Below are 9,635 nucleotides of genomic sequence, written 5' to 3'. Positions count from 1 at the left end.
CGCAAGCCCCAAGGGTAGCGTTGGCCTGGCGGCCTGGGGTACAACTGGAAGCATCCGAAGGTCCCGGCAAAGCATGAGTCGACTGGTAACAACAAAACAACTTGTTTATTTTAACATTGCAAAGAGTTGGCGGTCAGGTTGACCGAAGTAGAGAGACGGGAGAGCACTTTACTCAACAGAAGAAATCGGAGCCCCTCCTTTTTGCGTCCGGGGGCAGCTGTTTTTATACTCTCGCAGTTGAGGGCAAGAAGGAACCCCTCAATAGACGAGCACGTGAATGTACAATGGGCTAATGGTGACGCACACTGTCGTAGCGCTGCCGGTCGGGCACAATGACTGGAATGAGAGGGTGATCCCTGCTTTCGCATCGCCTGGTTCAGGCACAATGACTGGAATGAGAGGGTGATCCCTGCTTTCGCATCGCCTGGTTCAGGCACAATGACTGGAATGAGAGGGTGATCCCTGCTTTCGCATCGCCCGGTTTGGGCACAATGGCACATACACTCACACACGCACATGAAGACACGTGGCATCGGAACATGCCTGGAAACGCCTGGAAACACCTGGCGGGGAGCGTTGCGGCGACGACGAACGGGCCAAAATGTCTGCCGCCCCGCCGCAGTCGCGCCGGCAAAACCGCGTGTCGCAGGCGAAACGCAACACCTGTCAAAGCCCCCCGAGGCAGGTGAAAGTACAGAGCTGCTCTCCCTTTCTGTTACTTCCACTGACGACCTATCTTCGCTACTCGAGTTTTCTACGGGGATCATTTTAATTGGCACCTCTGCTGTCACACTGTTCTCTTTTTCCTCCGTTGTCCTAGGTTCTACTAGGAAATGCGCTTCCTCGGGTTCCGACACCGCTGCGCTGGGGTCCTCGGTCAGCTGAGCGGCGATTTGGCGTGCTCGCGAGCGGGTTAATATCTGCACCCTTCATTCTTCGAACTCCTGACCGCACTCCCGTAACAAACGCTTCGAATGGTTTGAAAAGAGATACGGGCAGTCCATTGGGAGCGCCTTCGAAACGCCTGCCTCTGTCTCTAGTTCTCCGAAAGGAGCGGAAATTGTCACTCGTGCTATTGGCAAACACACACTGTGTTCCTCTAGCATTGACTTGATCCAAGTTACCTTCCCTGTATAGTCCTCGGCATTTACAAAAGAAGGGTGAACGAGGTCCTTGGTTGCTCCACTGTCCCTTAATACCTCACAGGTTTTTCCGCTAATCCGTAGTATATGGACGGAGAATCTCCAAGCTTTCGTCGCTTTCGCCCACGTAGAAAAGCACTACCGGCTTTTTCTTTTTTTTTTTTTTTGCAATCCGGGGCACAGTGACCTAGGCCCTAGCACTGATAACATCGGACCGGTCGCCTCTCCTCGAACTCTCGCGTATGAACCTTCTTTGTCCCCTCCTCCGGAGGGCTGCTAGCTCCTTTATCGTTGTTCCTTTCTTGAGTTTTTTTTTTCATCGACTCGGCCCTCTCGGTAACTTTTACCTATGTCTGTTTTTGTGGTGGATATACCATCTCGGATTATACCTTCCATTTGAACGCTCGTCGTCGGTAGTGAGTTTTCGTCGCATCACGTACTCATCAGCTAGCCAAGCCGCCTTATCTACCGTGTCTACGGCATCTCTATCCTGCACCCAAAACCTCACTGACTGTGGAATGCTGCGGTAGAATTGTTCAAGACAAATACAGTCTATAATTTTGTCTCTACTTTCGTAGACTTCGGCACCCTTGAACTACTCAACAATGTTTGTTTTCAAATCATACGCAAACTCTGAGTAGCCCTCGTCGCTCTTTTTGCTCGCTTCTCTTAATCGCTGCCTAAATGCTTCCGGGGAAATTCGGTACCTCCTCAACAGCGCTGCCTTTACTTTCCCGTACTCTTCCGCGTCATTCGCCGTTAATCTTGCGACTACGTTCGCTGCCTCACAAGGAAACAAAGTCACCAACCGCTGCGACCTGGTGCCCTGAGCGAAATTACACCTTTCACAAGTTCTCTCGAAATGAACCAAGAATAAGGCAATGTCCTTTCCAACCTTGTAAGGCTTCATCCACTGGTTCATCCGACATGGCTCGACCTCGCTTGATCTGCTACGGTTGTCCCCTTCACTTCCCGCCGCTGGACGCAATTTCTGAAGTTCAACCTGTAGCTCTGCCATTTCTTTCTCGTGATTTTCCCGTTCTCGCTTACGCTCACGCTCACTCTCACGTTCTTGAGGCTATATCACCTCCCAAGCACTCTTAATGCTTTCATCATCATTGCCACTATCTTGAATTGCCTTTTGGATAGCTGGCTTTTTCATCTTTTCGTCCGCCTCAACTCCCAACTCGTCGCACAATAACAAGCAGTCTGACCTCGTCAACCTCCTAAGATCCATGGCAACTGCCCCTACTGGTGGTTAGAACTGTTTTCCTTAAATAATTTGTGCAAACACAAAATATGCTACAAACTCCCAATTCCTAGAACCATCAAAATAAACACGCAAAATTTGAAGTCTGGCGAATCAAAAGGAAAAAAACCACGCGCTCACTCACGGATGCAGCACGACGCCATCCGGTTAATCGGTTCATCGCCACGCGGTTCATCGGTTATAGTGGCGTCACGTGCCACTATAAAAACAACCGCGTTCCTGGTGAGCAGCTCTGTACATGCACTGCTGTGAATGGAACAGGCAGTAAACGTCAAGCCAACGTTCTAACGCGATAGCGTTAAGGGCTCCGTGTCGCAGAAAATCCGGTGTCGGCGTCGGCGGAGTTGTCCGTGAGCGAAAATTTCCGCATATATTTAGGTATATGTATATGCCACGCCTTGCTATATGACATGCGGTATATGCGGGTTATATCGCCGCAACATCCTCTCACTAAAGTTGCTCACACCTTATCTAACCTTCTTGACAAAATTATTTCTCGGTATTTTGAGAATGACAGCCCACAAACAAATGGCGCGATAACATGTGACGGAACTTTTTAACTTTTTTTTTAATGCGCGGCTGTGCACTACCTCCGAGATCGGCACACGTAAGAGGCCGTGTTTCTGCCAGAAAGCTCGCCTTCATGCTCAGCGTTCGCCGCCAGCGTTTCCCGGTAAACGTTACGGTTACATACGCTGCAGTTGTCGGGTAGCGTGTGAAGCAGTCAGTGATCTTGGTCCTGTTAAATACATTTAAAAGGAGAATTCGTTTTTCTCGGCAACCACTGCACCAAATTTGACGAGGTTTGTTGCATTTAAAAGAAAAAGAAATCTAGTGACTGCTCGTTTCAAATTTTTGATTTAGGTCGTCAGTTTTTGACAAAAGATTGGCAAATATTACACATTTTCAGAAAACAATAGACTCAAGTTTACAACTCTGTAACTCAGCAATTCAAAATGATATTACAATTCGGTAAGTTGCGTCTAACAGTACATCTAAGGCGGCCAAAATTGATATGTCACACATGATTCTCTAAAAAATCTATTGATATGGAAATACAGCTTCTGCAGATTTTAGATTTTAGAACAAGATTTTAAGTTTTTCGTTTAAATGCAGCAAACCTCGTCAAAGTTGGTGCTATGGTTGCCGAGAAAAACTAATTCTCCTTTTACATGTATTTAGGTAGGAGCACCCGAGCTAAAGCTTCCTCTTAACGACGAAGCTCAAGCGTCCTCCAAGTTTTTCTAATATTTTCTGCCTCCGCCGGTTTACCGTCGGTCTCATCTTGTGCCACTGTCACGGTGCGACGCCCGCGATGCCGCCGGCTACGCTCTTCATCCATCATAGCGGCGCTGTGACTCGGAAAGCATCTTCTGAAGTGTGTGTGTGTGGGGGGGTGGGGGGGGGTGGGGGGTCTGACACACGGACAGCGCGGGGAAGAAAACGGCAACACTTTCGGGCTGTACTATTCTTTTTCTTTTTTTATGCTAAAATGAAGCATGTGGTGCTTTCCACATGTTATTTGTAAAAAAAAGTCATGAGATGTTACGCGCACATTAATCATAGAAAATTTGTTGCCGCGCATCTCTTTCACTGTATAGATTTAGCCTATACTGCCGCCTACTGCAGCTGTTTGCTCTATAATATCTTATATAAACACTATATTGCGCTTCGTCTGGTAACTTTAAAAAATTTGCGTACACGCAGGAAAAAAAAGACACCTAGCGCTGAATTTTCATCCAACCACATTTATTACTTTCCGGATTTGCACATTTTTCATTCACAAAGTTATCCATGCTACAAGTTCTCCATAAAAGTGCGTGTAAGCAAAAAGAACTTAGAATATAGAATGTATTAGAATATAGCATAATACACAAACAAAACAATAGCGTATTTATCCTTTTCATCGTTTTACCCTCAGCTGCAGATTCAGTGTAGAAGAAAGAGGGAAAGCAATCTAACTGGAATCGCACAAACATAAGCACACGAAATGCATACGCACATAATGTCCCCCGCTCTTAATAATATTTGGGGTTTTACGTGCCAAAACCACTTTCTGATTATGAGGCACGCCGTAGTGGAGGACTCCGGAAATTTTGACCACCTGGGGTTCTTTAACGTGCACCTAAATCTAAGCACACGGGTGTTTTCGCATTTCGCCCCCATCGAAATGCGGCCGCCGTGGCCGGGATTCGATCCCGCGACCTCGTGCTCAGCAGCCCAACACCATAGCCACTGAGCAACCACGGCGGGTTCCCCCGCTCTTGGTGTCTGCTTTTAATGCAGTATCACATGAAAACCTAAACGTTTCATCAGGGCGGTGTACACGGAATAAAAAAAAAAGAAGATTATACATACTATTATTACACACTACACACATGCACAATAGATATACATATGAACAGCTTTATATTTTATTTATTTATTTTTTTAAGTGCAAGAGGTACGAAGATCAATGCTCCACAGTTGTAATTACACCATTTGAGATATATACAAATAGTGATGAAGCAGTGTATCGGTTTACAAGCGAAATCTTTGGGTTATCAGTCTTCCATGTCGTCACGCGACGCTCGATGAAACGCCCCGTCTTACTATTTTATACTTGAGAGCACGCTTACAAACCGCGTTCAGATCTGCTCTGTGCGTGAAGAGAAACAGTGAACTCGAAGGGGGACGGGGAAGAGCTGTGCGCGGAACAACCTGGTATGCATTGCTCGATGCAGAATGATTCGTTATGCGCGCAATCTTTTTCAAGGCGGTGCCGCTTCATCATACAGCTCTAAAACGGCCCGCCTATGGCCTCACGTCCGATAATTCAAGGCAGTGGTAACGAGCAGAGGGAGAAGAAAGTAGAGAGATGGACAGCTGTACACACTTAGTGCACGCAGTCTCGCAGTCTGCTCCCAGTTTTAAGGGTATGATGACACACGCACATCGTACCGATCGCCTGAAAGACAAAAAAAAAGAGGCTTTTCGCTCAGCAGTCCTGGTGGCAAATTCCTTGATCACGTCGTTTAATTTGAGCGCGATGCTCCTTTGCTTATGGACGTGAAAAGGGAGAATATGTGTTAGCCTCATCTGCGTCTTGCGGTTCCGCAAATAACTTTTCATGCGGCGCTTTACGCCAAATGAGAGTTCTGCCGGAGCTACAGATGCAGGTAGAGAAAGAAGTTACATATATTTGACGACTTGGTCTAGCAGCTCGTGGACTTGCACAGATTTTGCCTGCAGCGTCTTCAAAATGCTTTTAGTTGATAAAGACTCGGCATCGGAGAAAATAGAAGGAAAAGTAAGAACTGTGCCTAGAGAGATGGCTTAGATCGGAATCAGGTGTGTGCGCGCCTAATGCCGCGTTTAGGACTTCAGCCGAAAATTGCCTTCCTCTGGCGGCGTCAATCAACGTGCCTTCCAATTTCACTAGCTGCTCCATGCCAGGCTGATCAAAGCGCCGCCGCACTTCGCTTATGATACGGTCGATCGCCTCAAAGTATTCTTTGCGCAATGCTGCTTTGAGATAGAGCGCAACCGGCGGTAGAGACGTGCTGCACATCTCAAGCCTCCTCGGCGACTTTGTAGGTCTCACACTGCGAGGTTCCTTCAGACCTGACCAGATTCCCAACAGCGCTCGTGAGTTCCAACGGCTCCTGGCACGCGTTTTCAGACCGCAGGCAGGTCTTTCACTTTTGCGACGCGAAACATTAAGTGTTGGAGGACCCTTGCTAGCTCCTCACATGGACCAAAAAGAGCTATGGAGATATTTATTCCCAACAACGTTTCAAACTTTCTCATGAGTGTCCGCTATCCCTTCAAAACGGCTTTGCTGTTGTCTGTCATCGAGCTTGTTCCTTGAAGGATCTCACTCAGTGTTTCTTTGACCCTGGCGTAGTCCTCGGTGAACCTTTACTGTCACGTTGTGAGGTACAGTGGCAGAGGGCCATCTGGCATTGATTCTGGTTGATCCGATGGTTTGTTTGCTGACAGAAGACCAATAGACCAATAAAGACTTTTGACCTTTTGTGATTGAAGAATCACTTCGGAAAGATATTTTACGGTACTCAGAACGTCGCCACTGGTATTGCAGCTCTTACTAGTTTCCTGCGATGCAAGATCTAGGCAATGATTACTACAATGTACATAAAGAAATCTCGGCTCAGGCTCACTTTTATTTTTCTGGGCCAATAGAATTTTCGGTGTTCCGGATTTTTTTTTTGCATGAAATGCTTTGATTGACAAAGTAGTGCAACAATATTGTGATCACGCACCTAGATATTTAGCCAACTATGCAAGTAATGGAACCATATCATAAAAAAAGATTCTGAAACAGACGAAAGCGATAGGTGAACGAAAATGCACACACATCACAAAAATAGTTCATAAAGAAATTGTGTACATCAGTATTGTGTGCAGAAGATATAACTGAGATTCCCAAATATATGTAATCTTTATACAAGGTCACGCATAGGCTACATACTGTATGCATTGTCGTTTAATGTTAAAGGGACACTAAAGGTTACTATGAAGTCAAATTAAAGTGATAAAGCAATGCTCTAGAACGTCTAAGGCGTCAATATAATCGCGAACAGAGCTTTAGTAACCGAGAAATTGAGGTAAATGCATGACACGATTTGAGATCCCCCAGCGACATTCCGGTATTATCGCGATGACGAAGGCACTCCTCATCATAATTTATGTAACTAGTAGTCAACTACTCGTATTAAAAAGATCATTTCATTAGGTCATAAGATGGAAGAAAATGCTGCTTGTCTACTTCTGTTCGATTAAAAAAAAATAACATTTTGACGTTACCCTTCAGTAGTATGGGTGGTCGAAAGGTTTCGTTTTCGCTCGACTGTGCGCTGCGCGCGCTTTGGAGTTTCAGTTGTTTCGTTATCGCGTCGTGATGCGCTGGTTCTGCCGGCTCGCGAAACTTCAATTTGGAACAAGCAGCGAGAATGCCACGTCCATGTGATGTCGTGGGATGCGCGAACGGTCCGCGGAACTTGACCAAGGGCAGTTGCAGCGGCGAATCCAATGTTACTTATCACTGTGTGCAACGAGTGGTCCTCTCCGTTCGAAGTGGTTAAGTGCCGTACCTCTGCCACAGCGCGTTGGCAAAGAGGCGAAAAATCGCATAGTGTGCTCGCTGCACTTTCGTCCAGAGGATTACGAGTTCAAGGCCGACTTACTGAAGTCGTATGGAGTGCCTTTCAAAGCAATTCTTTCCCGTAGCGCTGTTCTGTCGGTCTTGCCTGCATTCTCCGAAGCGCAAGAACATCATCATCAGCCTAGTTACGCCCACTGCAGGGCAAAGGCCTCTCCCATACTTCTCCAACTACCCCGGTCATGTACTAATTGTGGCCATGTTGTCCCTGCAAACGTCTTAATGTCATCCGCCCACCTAACTTTCTGCCGCCCCCTGCTACGCATCCCTTCCCTTGGAATCCAGTCCGTAACCCTTAGTGACCATCGGTTATCTTCCCTCCTCATTACATGTCCGGCCCATGCCCATTTCTTTTTCTTGATTTCAACTAAGATGTCGTTTACCCGCGTTTGTTGCCTCACCCAATCTGCTCTTTTCTTATCCCTTAATGTCACACCCATCATTCTTCTTTCCATAGCTCGTTGCGTCGTCCTCAATTTCAGCAGAACCCTTTTCGTAAGTCTCCAGGTTTCTGCCCCATATGTGAGTACTGGTAACACACAGCTGTTATACACTTTCCTTTTGAGGGATAGTGGCATCCTGCTGTTCATGATTTGAGAATGCCTGCCAAACGCACCCCAGCCCATTCTTATTCTTCTGGTTATTTCAGTCTCATGATCCGGATCCGTGGTCACTACCTGCCCTAAGTAGATGTAGTCCCTTACCCCTTCCAGTGCTTCGCTATCTATCGTAAACTGCTGTTCTCTTCCGAGCCTGTTAAACATTACTTTAGTTTTCTGCAGATTAATTTTCAGACCCACCCTTCTGCTTTGCCTCTCCAGGTCAGTGAGCATGCATTGCAATTGGTCTCCTGAGTTACTAAGCAAGGCAATATCATCAGCGAATCGCAAGTTGCTAAGGTATTCTCCATCAACTTTTATCCCCAATTCTTCCCACTCCAGGCCTCTGAATACCTCCTGTACACATGCTGTGAATAGCATTGGAGATATCGTATCTCCCTGTCTGACGCCTTTCTTTATAGGGATTTTGTTGCTTTCTTTGTGGAGGACTACGGTGGCTGTGGAGCCGCTATAGATATCTTCCAGTATCTTTACATATGGCTCATCTACACCCTGATTCCGTAATGCCTCCATGACTGCTGAGGTTTCGACTGAATCAAACGCTTTCTCGTAATCAATGAAAGCTATATATAACGGTTGGTTATATTCTGCACATTTCTCTATCACTTGATTGATAGTGTGAATATGGTCTATTGTTGAGTAGCCTTTACGGAATCCTGCCTGGTCCTTTGGTTGACAGAAGTCTAAGGTGTTCCTGATTCTATTTGCGATTACCTTAGTAAATACTTTGTAGGCAACGGACAGTAAGCTGATCGGTCTATAATTTTTCAAGTCTTTGGCGTCCCCTTTCTTATGTTTTAGGATTATGTTAGCGTTCTTCCAAGATTCCGGTACGCTCGAGGTTATGAGGCATTGCGTATACAGGGTGGCCAGTTTCTCTAGAACAATCTGACCACCATCCTTCAACAAATCTGCTGTTACCTGATCCTCCCCAGCTGCCTTCCCCCTTTGCACAGCTCCTAAGGCTTTCTTTACTTCTTCTGGCGTTACCTGTGGGATTTCGAATTCCTCTAGGCTATTCTCTCTTCCACTATCGTCGTGGGTGCCACTGGTACTGTATAAATCTCTATAGAACTCCTCAGCCACTTCAACTATCTCATCCATATTAGTAACGATATTGCCGGCTTTGTCTCTTAACGCACACATCTGATTCTTGCCTATTCCTAGTTTCTTCTTCACTGTTTTTAGGCTTCCTCCGTTCCTGAGAGCCTGTTCAATTCTATCCATATTATAGTTCCTGATGTCCGCTGTCTTACGCTTGTTGATTAACTTAGAAAGTTCTGCCAGTTCTATTCTAGCTGTAGGGTTAGAGGCTTTCATACATTGGCGTTTCTTGATCAGATCTTTCGTCTCCTGCGATAGCTTACTGGTTTCCTGTCTAACGGAGTTACCACCGACTTCTATTGCGCACTCCTTAATGGTTCCCATGAGATAGTCGTTCA

This window comes from Dermacentor variabilis, chromosome 4 (assembly GCF_050947875.1).
Source record: "Dermacentor variabilis isolate Ectoservices chromosome 4, ASM5094787v1, whole genome shotgun sequence".
NCBI classification, from domain to species: domain Eukaryota; kingdom Metazoa; phylum Arthropoda; class Arachnida; order Ixodida; family Ixodidae; genus Dermacentor; species Dermacentor variabilis.
Note: the sequence above shows the minus strand (reverse complement) of the source record.